This window comes from Bos javanicus, chromosome 1 (genome assembly GCF_032452875.1).
Source record: "Bos javanicus breed banteng chromosome 1, ARS-OSU_banteng_1.0, whole genome shotgun sequence".
Classification (NCBI taxonomy): Eukaryota; Metazoa; Chordata; class Mammalia; order Artiodactyla; family Bovidae; genus Bos; species Bos javanicus.
The window spans coordinates 79,338,244-79,352,971 of record NC_083868.1 but is presented as its reverse complement, the minus strand read 5'-3'; the positions used below and the strand labels follow the sequence as shown (position 1 = coordinate 79,352,971).

At 39.2% G+C, this 14,728-nt stretch overlaps 1 protein-coding gene across 10 annotated transcripts in view; it reads left to right on the top strand.

The window, feature by feature from the left end:
* Window positions 1-14,728, top strand: part of LPP (LIM domain containing preferred translocation partner in lipoma) — a 759,650-nt gene that overhangs the window by 83,017 nt on the left and 661,905 nt on the right. The window contains exons 3-4 of one of the 10 annotated variants that reach the window (XM_061413207.1): window positions 3,815-3,868; window positions 12,846-12,983. The exons of 7 other annotated variants lie outside the window; for them this stretch is intronic. The gene's annotated coding sequence lies outside the window, so the exon portion shown is untranslated. Of the gene's footprint in view, window positions 1-3,814; window positions 3,869-11,046; window positions 12,984-14,728 lie in introns of those variants that run through there. 2 more of the 10 variants (XM_061413215.1, XM_061413219.1) reach the window with 2 other exon arrangements.

The following is a 14,728-nucleotide window of genomic DNA, read 5'->3' as shown; positions in this document are numbered from 1 at the left end:
CGGAACTACCCTCAAAATTTTCATTTATTCAAGAAATATTCAAATGAGCACTTTTTACACATCAGGTACCTGAGACACAAAAATGTGTAAGACACGGTTCTCACCTTGGCTGCTTACAGTCAGGGCTGGGGGGGCGGGGGGTGCGGTAGGGGCCCAAGCACACAAATAGATCACTGAGTGACTTCTCCTTTCTGGGTCTCCCTTTTACACGTGGAGGAGTCAGAGCTGAGCTAGGTGATGGCCACGTTCCTTCTGAGATTCACCTGTGGTCATTTGTATAGAACTCATCAAACATCCAATAATCACTTATCTAACTAAAAATTGGCTAACGTTTCCCTTTACCCTCCAGTTAATCGGGGGGCGGGGGGTGATGTTGAAGATAAGTGAGGCAATAACTACAAAATGCTTTAATAAGCAAGTTGGAAAAAGACATGCTATAAGTTTGAAGCATTATTATTAACAGAAAAATGAAAACAAGGGCTGATGTTTTTAGAGAGAGAACAGATGGTTCCTTTGTTTAGAATTTGAGTATAAAGGAGAGAGAAAAAGAGATACTTGCCATATTGTTTAGGCCCTGAATGTAAGTGACTTTAAAATGCCAAAACAATCTGGTGAGGAAAGTCCCATGGATTCAAAATAGCTCCTACACTGATCAAACTATAATTAATTTAACAAAAAAATGACAGTAAGAAAAATCCTAATAAGAAATGCCACGGTGACAATTGACAGAACCTAACAAAAACTCCCATTTTTGCATCAACTCTAAAACTTAATTTTTCCTGTGTTCAAGACTTATACCACACAGCAGAACAAATTAGTGGGAACTGATTTAAAACTGTGTTTCTTTCAAAAAAATCATCCCCGCCCCCCAAGTTATTTCAGTTTCCCATGACTCATAAAGGAAATCTTCAGGATTCACAAGAAATTGGTAATCCTCTCCCACCTTTGCTGTTGGAGGCTGCTAGAAAAACTGTGCTTTGGGGGCAGTTTGAATCTCAGAGGACATGGGCTGGGATTGCAGAAGGCAGGGTCTGGAGAGGCTTTTCGAGAAACTTGTGGACAAAATGTTGTGAAATGGTTTCTTTCTCTCCCTTTGTTTCTGAATTTCTTGTTATCTGCCTTTGCAATGCACAGTTAATTAGTATATCCTTTTGGTCCGATCCTTGCACACTTGTTTCCTGTCACTCTTGAGCTGACAAAAAAGTGGGCCACGAGAATGAGATCTTGGGCTACCAAGCCTTTCACCTCCTCTTAGGACGCAGCCTGTGTGCTAATGCTTCCCATACAACGAAGATGGCAAAATAAATTTGATAATCAAATAGTAAAGCTTGTTTCCTTCTGCAACCCTCACATTTTTTAATAGGTCAAAAACAACTCTGCTTTTGCCTGTGCCCTGCTTAATTAAAAAAAAAAAGCAAATCATGGTAAATATATCGAGCTACCCTTACTGTTCTCCTTTGTCCATGAAATCATAGTGTGTTAGGGAAACAGAAAGATTTCCATTTCTTGACTGTAATTGTAGAAATATATATTCAGAATTTTCCATTTATTGGCCAATACCGTAGAATATTGTGCCACGATGTGAGAATTTTCTAAAGGAGAAATGACTGAGATACAACTTGTGTGTTGTATCTGCTTCTTAATTGTTTAGTCATCTGAGTAAGTTTCTTTATCCCTTGTCATTTCTTGATCTCTAAAATTAGATTCAGAAGATCTCCATGACTTTTTTTTCCCCCAGTTATGTAAAATTCATGATACCTGAGAGTTTGGGGAACAGATATTTCTAGGCATCTATTCATTTTTCTGACCTTTAAGTGGAATGATGACCCATAAACGCATGTAATCATTGGCCTCAGTAACTTATAGGTGGCTCGGAAGCAAACACCCTGCATTTCCTTGCACTAATTTGTTTGTGATTAACATTCTCTGCCCTTTCTGATATCCCATGCTCATATTCTGAAATGTAACTATGGGGTCTTCTTTACCTCTTGCACTGAATATCTTGCTCAAAGTTACTAATCCATTGCATGCATGCATGCAAAGTTGCTTCAGTCATGTCTGAATCTTTGTGACCCCATGGACTGCAGCCCACTAGGCTCCTCGGTCCATGGGATTCTCCAGGCAAGAATACTGGAGTCGGTTCCCATGCCCTTCTGCAGGGCATCCCCCCGACCCAGGGATCAAACCCTAGTCCTTGGGTCTCCTGCATTGATGAGCAGGTTCTTTACCACTAGCGCCCCCTGGAAAGCCTGACTAATCCATCAAGTTACAGCAAACAGCAATTTATTGACATCTGAGGCTTTTTTTTCATTTTATGACCTCAGATGAGAGGTTTTGAGTCTCAGCTTCCTTTGCTAGAGGTTAGTGGACAAGGCCTAGCGAGGGGACTCTGGTTGTCTTGTCACCTGGATGAGCTAGAATAGGAACTATAGTTATCCTATATGTAAGGGCCTGACTTTCTGACCTTCAGAAATCAGAGAGGCATGTCGGTGTGGAGTGTGGGGACCTGAGTGTGACTAAACTCAAGTCACTTGATCTTTCTGAGCTTCACTTGACCTATTTGTGAAATGGGGTAATGGTCTCTTTTCTGTGTGAAAGTGGGGGGCTTTCCAGGGAACTTCTAGAAAGACCCTGATCTATGATCCTGTGATCAAGTACCCTGCCCGAGGTACTAGTTTCCAGGGACTTGGCGGGGGGTGGGGGTGGGGGGGACAAAATAGTGGAGGATATTTTCAGAGGCGTACACATTTTATAGACTGTTTGGTGGGAGAGCAATGCCTTTGAAAAGTTAAGGAACCCTTTTACATATTATGTAAGGAAATTGATAAAAAACTGATACTCATATATGCAAAATGCCTTAAAATCATCACCTTTTCCCCCTCTAGCCTGGTGGAAATGGCTTGTCATTTTCACCATTTTATTTTTATGGTAACTGAACCAGGGAGAGAAATAATAGAATGCTGTCAGGGTCCGTCTGAGGATCCTATAAGGCAGGAAGGAGATGGTTGAAGCTTTTCCTAGAGCTTAACAGCTACAGAGGAGTTTGCAGTCTTCCAGTCCAGTGGTTTGCAAGCCCACCTGCCCTATTAAAACCTCTGGAGGAATTAAGAAAAAGATGCCCTGTCCCTAAGTTGCTCACCTGGATTACAGTGTGTGAGCTTTGGTCTTATTTTAGAGCTCCTGGGAGACCCACTGATGTAGTCTTGATCTTTAACCTGTGTCTTTGGTGGTATCGTGGTAATAACCCCTTTCCATGGGCCATATTATGGGCTGTCGCGACCCTGACACCTAAGTGAAACCACTAGATAACTAAGAATTTCACCCAAACTACATGAAATCACTGGAAACTCTGCTGAAAAGGCTCATAAGTTCTGTGAGGCTTTGAAATAAAGGGAGAGAAGGGGTTAACATTTTTTGTGGTATGTGCTTTCTTTTATGCTTCTGAGAACGTTTGAAATGATAGCAAGGAATATATTTCATTGCTTTAATTGTTCAAGGTCTTTTTAAAGTGTGTGCAATAAAATACCGTTTAAGCTAACTGACCTTTATATTTTAATGCTTTTGGAAAGGAACAATACCTAGTATTCAGCTGCAGTATAATTTTTAATTATTTATATATATATATATCTTTTTTTTTTTTTTTTCAGTCTGCTGAGGCTGTTTTGGAATCAAAGAGCTGAGAGTTCTGTTGCCTTCCCAGATATTTTACCTGTTCCTGTTTAAACATCAAGTTCTATTTGTTTGATGGTTCTTGACCTCATAATGTCTAACCTTTGTATCTTTTTTTTTTATTCCCCCTCTCAAACTTATCCAGGAAGGAAACTTCAAGGCCTGATTCACTATTTTTTCCTCCTGCTGGGAAGTTCAGGTGTGTAGTGGAAAGTAGCGCATGTGGGCTAATCTATATTTTCACCAAAAGAGTGTTTCTTGCCCCCCACCACCCCCAAGCTTGTGCATTTGGTGATAACCTCAAAGGCCTTCCCCTGGTGGCTCAGATGGTAAAGCATCTGCCTGCAATGCGGGAGACCCGGGTTCAATCCCTGGGTTGGGAAGATCTCCTGGAGAAGGAAATGGCAACCCACTCCAATATTCTTGCCTGGAGAATCCCATGGACGGAGGAGCCTGGTAGGCTCCAGTCCATGGGGTCACAAAGAGTCGGACACGACTGAGCAACTTCACTTTCACTTTCAACCTCAAAGGCCAGTGCTGATAGATTTAAAAAAATTGGTGCTAGCTATTATCATGTTAGATATAGCTCATCTTCCAACTCTAAACTTGCTCTTTCTGGAAGGAAAATAGTACTCAGATTGCAGATGTGGTGAACTGGAATTTCAGAGGCTTCAATTGACCTACAAATCCTGTAATTATAGCCCTGGTTACATAGACACTGTGGCCTTGGACGTGTTAGGAATTGTTTACTCCAGGAGTTTTAGAAGAAGAAATTATAGGATAATTTTCCATGTTAAGAAATTAAAATATGCAACATTCTTTATATATCTATGAAACATATGGACACATAAATATTACATGGAATGAGGTAGTTTGGGCTTAATTTATTAATTACTTTCAAATCCTATTAGAAACTAGAGCAACTTTAAAAAATATTATTTATTTTTAATTGGAGGATAATTGCTTTACAATATTGTGTTGGTTTCTGCCATATATCAACATGAATCAGCCATAGGTATACATATGTCCCCTCCCTCTTGAACCTTCACCCCACCTCCCACCCCATTCTACCCCTCTAGGTTGTCACAGAGAGCTACTTCTTAATTGCTACATTCCCCTCCCCTTCTCTTTCTTGGTAGTTATTTTTATTTAATTTTTTATTGTAAATGATGTCAAACATAAAATGAATAGTAGAAACAATACCCATGTGCTTTTAAATTTTTAAACAATTATTTCTTATTGAGGTATAGTTGTACAATATTGTGTAAGTTACAAGTGTACAACATGCTGCTAAGTCGCTTCAGTCATGTCCGACTCTGTGCGACCCCACAGACGGCAGCCCACCAGGCTCCCCGTCCCTGGGATTCTCCAGGCAAGAACACGGGAGTGGGTTGCCATTTCCTTCTCCAATGCATGAAAGTGAAAAGAGAAAGGGAAGTCGCTCAGTCGTGTCACAAGTGTACAACATAGTGATCTGCAGTTTTTAAATGTTATACTTAATTTATAGTTATTTAGGATATTGGCTATATTCCCTGTACTGTACAGTATATTCATGTAGCTTATTTATTTTATACATAGTACTTTGTGCCTCTTAAACCCCTACCTGTATCTTGCCCTTTCTACTTCTCCCTCTCCACTGGTAACTGTTAATTTGTTCTCTATATCTAACTGTGTCTGTTTCTGTTTTGTTATATTCACTGCTGCTACTGCTAAGTCACTTCAGTAGTGTCTGACTCTGTGCGACCCCATAGACGGCAGCCCACCAGGCTCTGCCTTCCCTGAGATTCTCCAGGCAAGAACACTGGAGTGGGTTGCCATTTCCTTCTCCAATTCACTATATATTCTCCAATTCACAATATATTCACTAGTATGTTTTATTTTTTAGATTCCACATATAAGTGATGTCATACAGTATGTTTTTTCTGATTCATTTCACTAAACATACATAATACCCTCCAGGTTCATTCATGTTGTTTCAAGTGGCAAAATTTCATTTATTTTTTATGACTGAGTAGTATTCTATTGTATACATGTACCACATCTTCTTTATCCATTCATCATTAGGTTACTTCCATATCTTGCCTATTGTAAATAATGCTATTATGAACACTGGCGGGCATGTAACTTTTTGAGCAGGTGTTTTTGTTTTCTTCAGTAATATATCCAGGAGTGGAATTGTTGAGTCAAATGGTACAATACCTATACGCTTTTATCAGTTTCGTGTATTGTTAACATTTCATGCTATTTGCATTTTCCCCCACCTTCTTATGTGTGTGTACATATATACATATATATATACACACATGCATTTACATATATATTTTTATAGTATTTTTTCTACAGTGCTTGAGAGAAGGTTGCATATGTCATGATACATCATGGCCTCCTATGACTAAGTACAGTGTGTATTTCCTAATGATAAGGATCATCTCTTCATATTCACATTATAGTTATCCGTTTCAGTACACATAACCCTGATGTAATATTTTAATCCACTGTTTTGACTTCCTGTTTTGTCAATTTGCCAGTTATATACTTGACAGCATTTTCCTCCTCTAGTAGAGAATCCAGCCTATATACAGACAATATACAGTATAATTCATAGTAGTATGTAATTGTTGTGATGATTAAATTATCCCTGTAAGCTGACTCCTATGTCCTTGTGATATGTCCCTATCTTTGCTGTTAGCACTTATTTACTTGCTAGGATAAAAGGATATTCTAGTTTGATCTTGTATCTTCTCTGTCTGAGCTGTAAAATCAACTATTTCTTCACTATGTCTTGGTTCTTTTCAGGTGTTGGGGCCAATATTTGAGTGTTGCATGTTCTTATGGGTACTGTGGTGCTTTGGGTCCTAAGCCCATTCAATAGCCAGAGCTGGGGAATATTGCACATAAAAGCTTTATAGGCACATGCATGTATACATAAAGCACTTAAATATATACATACCTGTGCTATATGAATGTCTATCCTCATATGTATATACAAATAATAATAATGATTTTATTTTTACCATCATCATGACACAACATAGACCTGCTAAAAAGAGTTCAGAGTTTGTTTGTGATCCTCTGCCCTAACTTTAACCCTGTCCAGGACTGAAGATATACTGTCAAATACTATATTTAGGAGTTACCTGGATTAGTTCTTTTCTCTTTATGATCCTTTCCCCCAACCCCTCAGTGTCATTATGTTGTTCATTTGAAATGTATTTGGATTCAGTTGTTTCGATGGACTTTGGGTTTCAGTTTCCTTCCTTCTCACCCTTGTCTTGTTGATTTCATTTTATTTTTTGAATATGTAAAATATTAACATGCTTCAGTTGTCAGAACTAACAAAAAAGTATACTCCAATATTTCTTCTACTTTCTTACCCAACCAGCCTCATTGTTTCCTTGGTATCTTTCTTGTGTCTCTCGTATTTCTTTTTCTTTTTTACACAAAAGGTAATACACACACACACACTTATGCTCTTAGGTACTTTGCTTTTTAAAAATCTTTTTCTTCTTTCTTTCTCTCTTCCTCCCTCCTTTCTTTAGAACTTCTTTCTTTTCTTATGTCTGCCCTTCTGTCTCTCTTTTCCCCCTTCTCTCTCTTTCCTTCCTGGTTTTACCCATCTTTATGCCTTTCTTTCCTTCCTTATATCTTTCCCTGTCTCTCTATCTCTTTTATACAACTGATCTTCTATGCTTGGGTGGTAGAGCAGTTTCCTGCAGTGAATAATATTATGTGTATTTATTTATATAACATTGGAGGCTTATCTTCAAGCTACATTCTTAGAAGTGGGAATGCTGGGTCAAGGGCAGATGTCTTGTTATGTAGGTAGTGCCATATTCCTCTCCCTGGGAATGTCCCACCAGCATCCTCAACCACAGAATGTATTGTCAAGCTTTTGAATTGCTGCCAATGTGATGGGTGAGAAATGATATCTCAGTTTAGTTTAAATTTGCATATGTCTTCTTATGAGTGAAGCTGAACATCTTTTCATGTGTTTAAAGACCACATTTGTTAATTTTATAAGTTCCATTTTTTATGAATTATCTGTTCATATCATTTGCCCATTTTTTAAATTTGAATTTTGGTCTTTCTTTTCCTCAAGAAATCTCTGTAAATTAGCCCTTAATTTATGAAATATATTATAAATATTTTCTCCCAATTTGTCGTTTGACTTTGTTTACAGTGTTTGTCTTTTGTGTCCTGAAAAAAGACTTTTACATTTATATAGACAAATTTAACAATCTTTTGTAAAAATTCCTTCTGTTCTTTGATCGTAGTTAGAAAGTGTTCCTGACACCATGTTTATACTCGTGTTCGCTTCCAGTTCCTGTATAGTTTCTCTTTTCACGTTTAGATGTCTGATTCATGGGCAGTTTATTCTTATATATGATGTGATGAATGGCTCTAATTTTATCTTTATCCAAATGACTATCTAGCATCCCAGTACTGTTTAATTAAACAATTCTTTGTCTCTGGGATTTGAGATTGATGGTTACTTTTTAACTTATACCATGACTAGATATGAAGGAGAGGGAATGATGGGGAAGAGGGTGATTAGAGGAAAATTTAGAGATTCTGGCTGAAGGTTGAGACAAGATTAGAACCTAAATCTTCTCACTTTCAATACAGAATGCTTGACTTTTTTATAAGTCAACTTCTCTCATCCATTTTTCTTGTCAAATTGACTAATGTGTTTAACAAAAAAGATATTTAAAACAAAATAGGGTTTAGGCTTTATCTATGCTCTCTCCTTCTCAGCGATCTGTAACCACTCCTCCTCCCTGAAATAGATTATGAGAAGTTGGCTGCACACTTTTTGTGAACACGTGTGCCTCTGTGTCTATTGTCTGTAGCACTGGCCACATGCTGAGCGCTCAGTATGCCTTCCTCTGCCAACTGCCCATGTTTCAGTGACACCTCTGCTTGTAGCCCATAGCCACATGGGGTGAGAAGGGATCCCCAGAGGTCTTGGGGTTTTGGGGGGCTGGCTTTACAGTTCTGTAATTCTCCAGCAAGCTGGGAAATATACCAAAGTCTCATTTCCCTCGATTTTTGAGAAGGAAAAAATCCAAATAAATAAATTTCGTACCTTCAAGAATCAGATTTAAAAGTTTTTTGTAATTTTTATAGAACACATAATAAACTCCCATCTTTTTTAAAAGAACTCATCTGATGAGAATTTAATATTGATGGCACAGCCATTAATGTGCATTTTGCAAACTGAGTTATGCTAAATGTTAGCCTTCTTTGATCTGTGGATAGATATTTCATGAAAAGGGGCATTTTTGTGGTCAAACATTTGAGAAATGCCAGCTTATGCAGATTAAGACACATTTCTTTGCAGTACGGCTTCTCAAAGCTCTTAGTATGAATTTGTCAAATTTCTTTAAACCAAGGACAAATATCTGCCCCCCTCCTTCCCAATACTTTACTCCTATTAATAGCTTAATTCTTAGATGTGCACAGTCAAGTATATTAGGGCTGCAATATTATATCATATGGTACCAGGATTCCCCATGACTTTTTGGTTTTATTGCTTCCTCCTAAATTAGAAGAATTTAGCTTTAGAAGAAGTTAACCTCTGTGAGGGCATTACTGTGGTGCAGACACCTATAGTGCCTGGAGTATCCTAGGTGTTCATTTAATATTTCTGAGCTTGAACTTGTCTGCTCTCATTGGCCTTGCTACAGTGTTTCTGGTTTGGTTCCCCTTCCAACAGTATATGTTTTAAGAGGCAGTTTCTTTCTTCTTAGTCCTAGCAATCAGATAAACATGTTTGCAAAGAATTTTGTGTATAACTTCCTGGTTTCTGTAGAGGTGTAAAGCTTAATCATGAATCATTATTACATAAATGATTTAATCATTGCTGCTTGTCACCCAGGAATAGGCACATAGAATTGTTCCTTGTACTTTCCTGTGTTTTCCAAATTTTCTACAGTGAAAATTAATTACTTGTATATTCAAAATGAGCACCAACATAATGTTGAAAATGAAGCACACTAATAGCTCAGAATTCTGGGCTCCTAAAGAGCTCCTGTATTAAACGTAGATATTAGACACTTTAACTAGAAACAGCTAGTTAAGAAGGAAATGTCTGGGCTCAGGAGCTCTGCACTTGTGCAATTTCAGCTTGGGACTCATCCTGGAAAGCACTGTTGGTTTTCTCTGTCTCATGCATTTTAGGTTTGCATAGTTTTTCTGATCAGAGACCACTCTGATATACTCCAGTTTCAGCTGCTCTGAAAGATGACCCCCTGTCTCTTGGAGTTTGTCCGATCTTCCCTGCACCTCTCATCTCCACCGGGGATCGTACAACAGATCCCTGGTTATTTTGGGTTGGTCGGTATCAACCATAAATATGTACTTAGGTACCTGTGTGCACATGCACGCGCACATGTACACATGCATCTTCTGAGTGAGGAGCTGAGGTGTCACATATCCAGGTTTAATATAGGAGCTCTTTGGGAGCACGGAATTCTGAGCTATTAGCGTGCTTTCTTTATTTTCAACATTATGTTGGTGTTCGTTTTGAATATACAAGTAATTATTTTTCACTGTAGAAAATTTGGAAAACAGGAAAGTATGAGGAACAAAATCTGGGTTGCCTGTAATCCTATTATCTCGAAATACATCATGGTGAATAATGTTCTGTCCTGTGTATGAGCATGTGTGTGTAAACAGACTGTTGACTGCTATTCTGTGGCTTGCTCTTTAAACCAGTCCTCCACTGTTAAATATGTCCTGTATTTTTAACATTAAAATTAATAATAGTTACGTACTGCAACACTGAACAGTTAACCTTTACTTAGTGCCTACCAGGGAAATCATTGTGCTGCACGAGTCAGTGGTTGTATCTTGATTCACCTTTGTACGTCCAGGGATTAGCTCAGGCCCATCTGTGCACATGGTTTTTGCCCAGTAAATGCATAATGAATTTCTGTGACTAGACATTAAACCAGAATTGGGACTGCCCACCTTTTCTTAAGAAGTTAAACTCTACGCATGATGTGTTCCAAAACTACAAAAGAAGGTGAGAGCCAAGACTGATGTAGCTGCCCTTATAAGGTCAGGACAGGTTCAGTAAGGCTGTACCAGTTCAGTACGTGTTATCTCTGGTGAATTGAAAGTGTCTGCCAGTTATGAGACAGGGCTTCAACGTATTTTGTGGTCAGCACACTTTGGATCTGGTCCTCATCATTTTAGGCCTGGGGCCTCCCACCCCCCTTTTTAATTAATTAATTTATTTTTCTCAATCTTGATTATTTTTATCAGAATCACACAGGAGAGCTTTATTTATTTTTTTAATGGATAATTTATCTTTATTTTATTTTTTAATATAAATTTATTTAATTGGAGGCTAATTATAATATTGTATTGGTTTTGCCATACATCAACATGAATCTGCCACGGGTATACATGTGTTCCCCATCCTGAATCCCCTTCCCACCTCCCTCCCCGTACCATCCTTCTGGGTCATCCCAGTGCACCAGCCCCAAGCATCCTGTATCATGCATCGAACCTGGACTGGTGATTCATTTCATATATGATATACACGTTTCAATGCCATTCTCCCAAATCATCCCACCCTCTCCCTCTCCCACTGTCCCTTCTATACATGTGTCTCTTTAATAGTGAATCAGAGTTTCAGTAGTAGGACGGAGAGGAAATTACATTAATCAGTTCTGTGAGGCAGCTCAGGATCAACTCAGTTTCACTTCCATACATGCCTGGGAGCAAGAACTTTGCATTAATTGGCTTGCCATTTCCTGTGTTCTGCCTCAGATGCTTTAGGAATAGGATTGGTTGTCAGAGGCATAGCATGGGAAAGGAAGAATCGGTGCAAACTGTTTGGAGGATCTAAAGGAGAATATTTGCTGCTCTACGAGCATCTTCCTCTCTGGGGCCTCAAAAAGCTTGTGCCCACCAAACGCAGTGGATAGAATTCCCTTACTGCCTCTCCTCCCTTGAAGATGTGGCATGTGTAGCTGAAAGATTATAAATCGCCCAGGGCAACTGTTAACGAGTTGAGTTCCTGGAGTGTAACTTCCCAACAGGACTTCTAAGAGAACTTGATGCCTAAATATTTAGATCCCTGGAGGCTTTGTCTTTCTCAGCCATACTCCTGAGTCACAGTGTGGCGTCTGTCTCTTCTGTGTGTGTTTGGGCTTGCTCAGTCGCATTTGACTCTTTGCGACACTATGGACTGTAGCCCACCAGGCTCCTCTGTCCTTGGAATTTTTCAGGCAAGAATACTGGAATGGGTTTCCGTTTCCTCCTTCAGGGGATCTTCCTGACCCAGGGATCAAACTCGTGTTTCCTGAATCTCCTGCATTGGTAGGCAGATTCTTTACCACTGTGCCACCTGGGAAGCCCCATCTTCTTTGTGTAGTGCTAGATAAACACAGATAAATCCTTGCATCCCAACTCACTCCCACTCCATGCCAGGGAGGTTATAAAATGTTTGAGTGACTTATTTAAGTGTTATTCCTATTGGCTTCTTGGGAAAGTTCCCTCTGCCTTGATGGAGTTGTGGAAACACCTTGGTTGTTTCAGCAACAAGGCTAAGAACCCATGTCATAGAACTATTTGTCTGAGCTCATGTACTGAATGTGTGAATTGATACTGGGAAGGGAGGGAGCAAAAAGTGTGCAGAATGCTGTATCCAGCTGGGGACTCTGTTAGATAATTCCAGTAGACACCTTATAAGTCTTTCTAGCACCCACTCAAAATAAATGTTACCCCATTTTACAGATAGAAAAGGAAACTGAGGCTCAGATATTTTATGTTACTTTCAAACCAGGTCATGGAAATGAAACTAGAAACCATGTCTGAAAAACCATGAAATTTGTGACTGTTCTTGTCCAACCTGCCAACCAACACGTGATTCTAGAACATCACTGTTTCTCTGAGCTTGTTCATAGATTTGAGGCATGCAGCCTGCATCTGGGGCTTGAAAGTCCTACTTGGTGAAGGTTTTCCTAACGTCCCACCCCGCACCATACACACTCTGTGCCAGACCTCTATGGACACAGTGATGGTTGTTGTGTACATGTTTGTCTCCTGTGCTGAACAGTGAGTTCTTCTAGATATCTTAGTATAGTATCTGATTCATGGCAGTCTTTTGATACATGTGTATTAAAAATTCTCGTTTTTTGCCCTATGTCATGTTTCTGTGTTAGGATACTAAAAATCTAGAAGTGCCCTCTTGGAAGTAGGCAACTCATTTGCCTTAAACGATGCACCAGCTTTGGTTTTTGCTTTAATATTTGTTGTAAAGATGCTCTTTGGCTCGGCTCTCTGCTTCAGCCCTTGGAATGGTAAGATAGCCAGTTGTCGACTTTATTAACATTATGGGCATTTCTGAGTTTGTGAATAACTAACATAACATTTGTTGCTATTATATCAGCATAAAACCATTTGTAATATGAACAAACATGTATTTCAGTTTTGTTGTTTATATACAGATATTCAGTTCAGTTCAGTCGCTCAGTCGTGTCTGACTCTTTGCGACCCCATGAATCAAAGCACGCCAGGCCTTCCTGTCCATCAACAACTCCCGGAGTTCACTCAGACTCACGTCCATCGAGTCAGTGATGCCATCCAGCCATCTCATCCTCTGTCGTCCCCTTCTCCTCCTGCCCCCAATCCCTCCCAGCATCAGACTCTTTTCCAATGAGTCAACTCTTCGCATGAGATGGCCAAAGTACTGGAGTTTCAGCTTTAGCATCATTCCCTCCAAAGAAATCCCAGGGCTGATTTCTTTCAGAACGGACTGGTTGGATCTCCTTGCAGTCCAAGGGACTCTCAAGAGTCTTCTCCAACACCACAGTTCAAAAGCATCAATTCTTCGGCGTTCAGCCTTCTTCCCAGTCCAACTCTCACATCCATACATGACCACAGGAAAAACCATAGCCTTGATTAGACGGACCTTTGTTGGCAAAGTAATGTCTCTGCTTTTGAATGTGCTATGTAGGTTGGTCATAACTTTCCTTCCAAGGAGTAAGTGTCTTTTAATTTCATGGCTGCAGTCACCATCTGCAGTGATTTGGGAGCTCCAAAAATAAAGTCTGACACTGTTTCCACTGTTTCCCCATCTATTTCCAAAGAAGTGGTGGGACCGGATGCCATGATCTTCGTTTTCTGAATGTTGAGCTTTAAGCCAACTTTTTCACTCTCCACTTCCACTTTCATCAAGAGGCTTTTGAGTTCCTCTTCACTTTCTGCCATAAGGGTGGTGTCATCTGCATATCTGAGGTTATTGATATTTCTCCCGGCAATCTTGATTCCAGCTTGTGTTTCCTCCAGTCCAGCGTTTCTCATGATGTACTCTGCATATAAGTTAAATAAGCACAGTGACAATATACAGCCTTGACGTACTCCTTTTCCTATTTGGAACCAGTCTGTTGTTCCATGTCCAGTTCTAATTGTTGCTTCCTGACCTGCATACAGATTTCTCAAGAGGCAGGTCAGGTGGTCTGATATTCCCATCTCTTTCAGAATTTTCCACAGTTTATTGTGATCCACACAGTCAAAAGCTTTGGCATAGTCAATAAAGCAGAAATAGATGTTTTTCTGGAACTCTCTTGCTTTTTCCATTATCCAGCGGATGTTGGCAATTTGATCTCTGATTCCTCTGCCTTTTCTAAAACCAGCTTGAACAAATGGAAGTTCATGGTTCACGTATTGCTGAAGCCTGGCTTGGAGAATTTTGAGGATTACTTTACTAGTGTGTGAGATGAGTGCAATTACTTTCCACTTAATATCTATAAAATTAATTTCTAGATTGTTACTTTCAAATATAGGTGAATCTTTTACGTATGATTTGTAGTAAAAAGTCTTCTAAAGGTGTTTTATACCCTGAAATTATATAAATCCACTGAAATATTAAAGTATATATTATAAGAGCAACATACAACAATATTTAACTGTGATTGTGGAAACTATTAAGAACTTTTGAATAGTTAAGCAATTCAAGTTGCTTAACTTGATAGTTAATAGTTAAGCAATAAGTTGATAGTAAATGCTAGTATTAGATTTGTGAAATCTTTATTAATAGAGTACA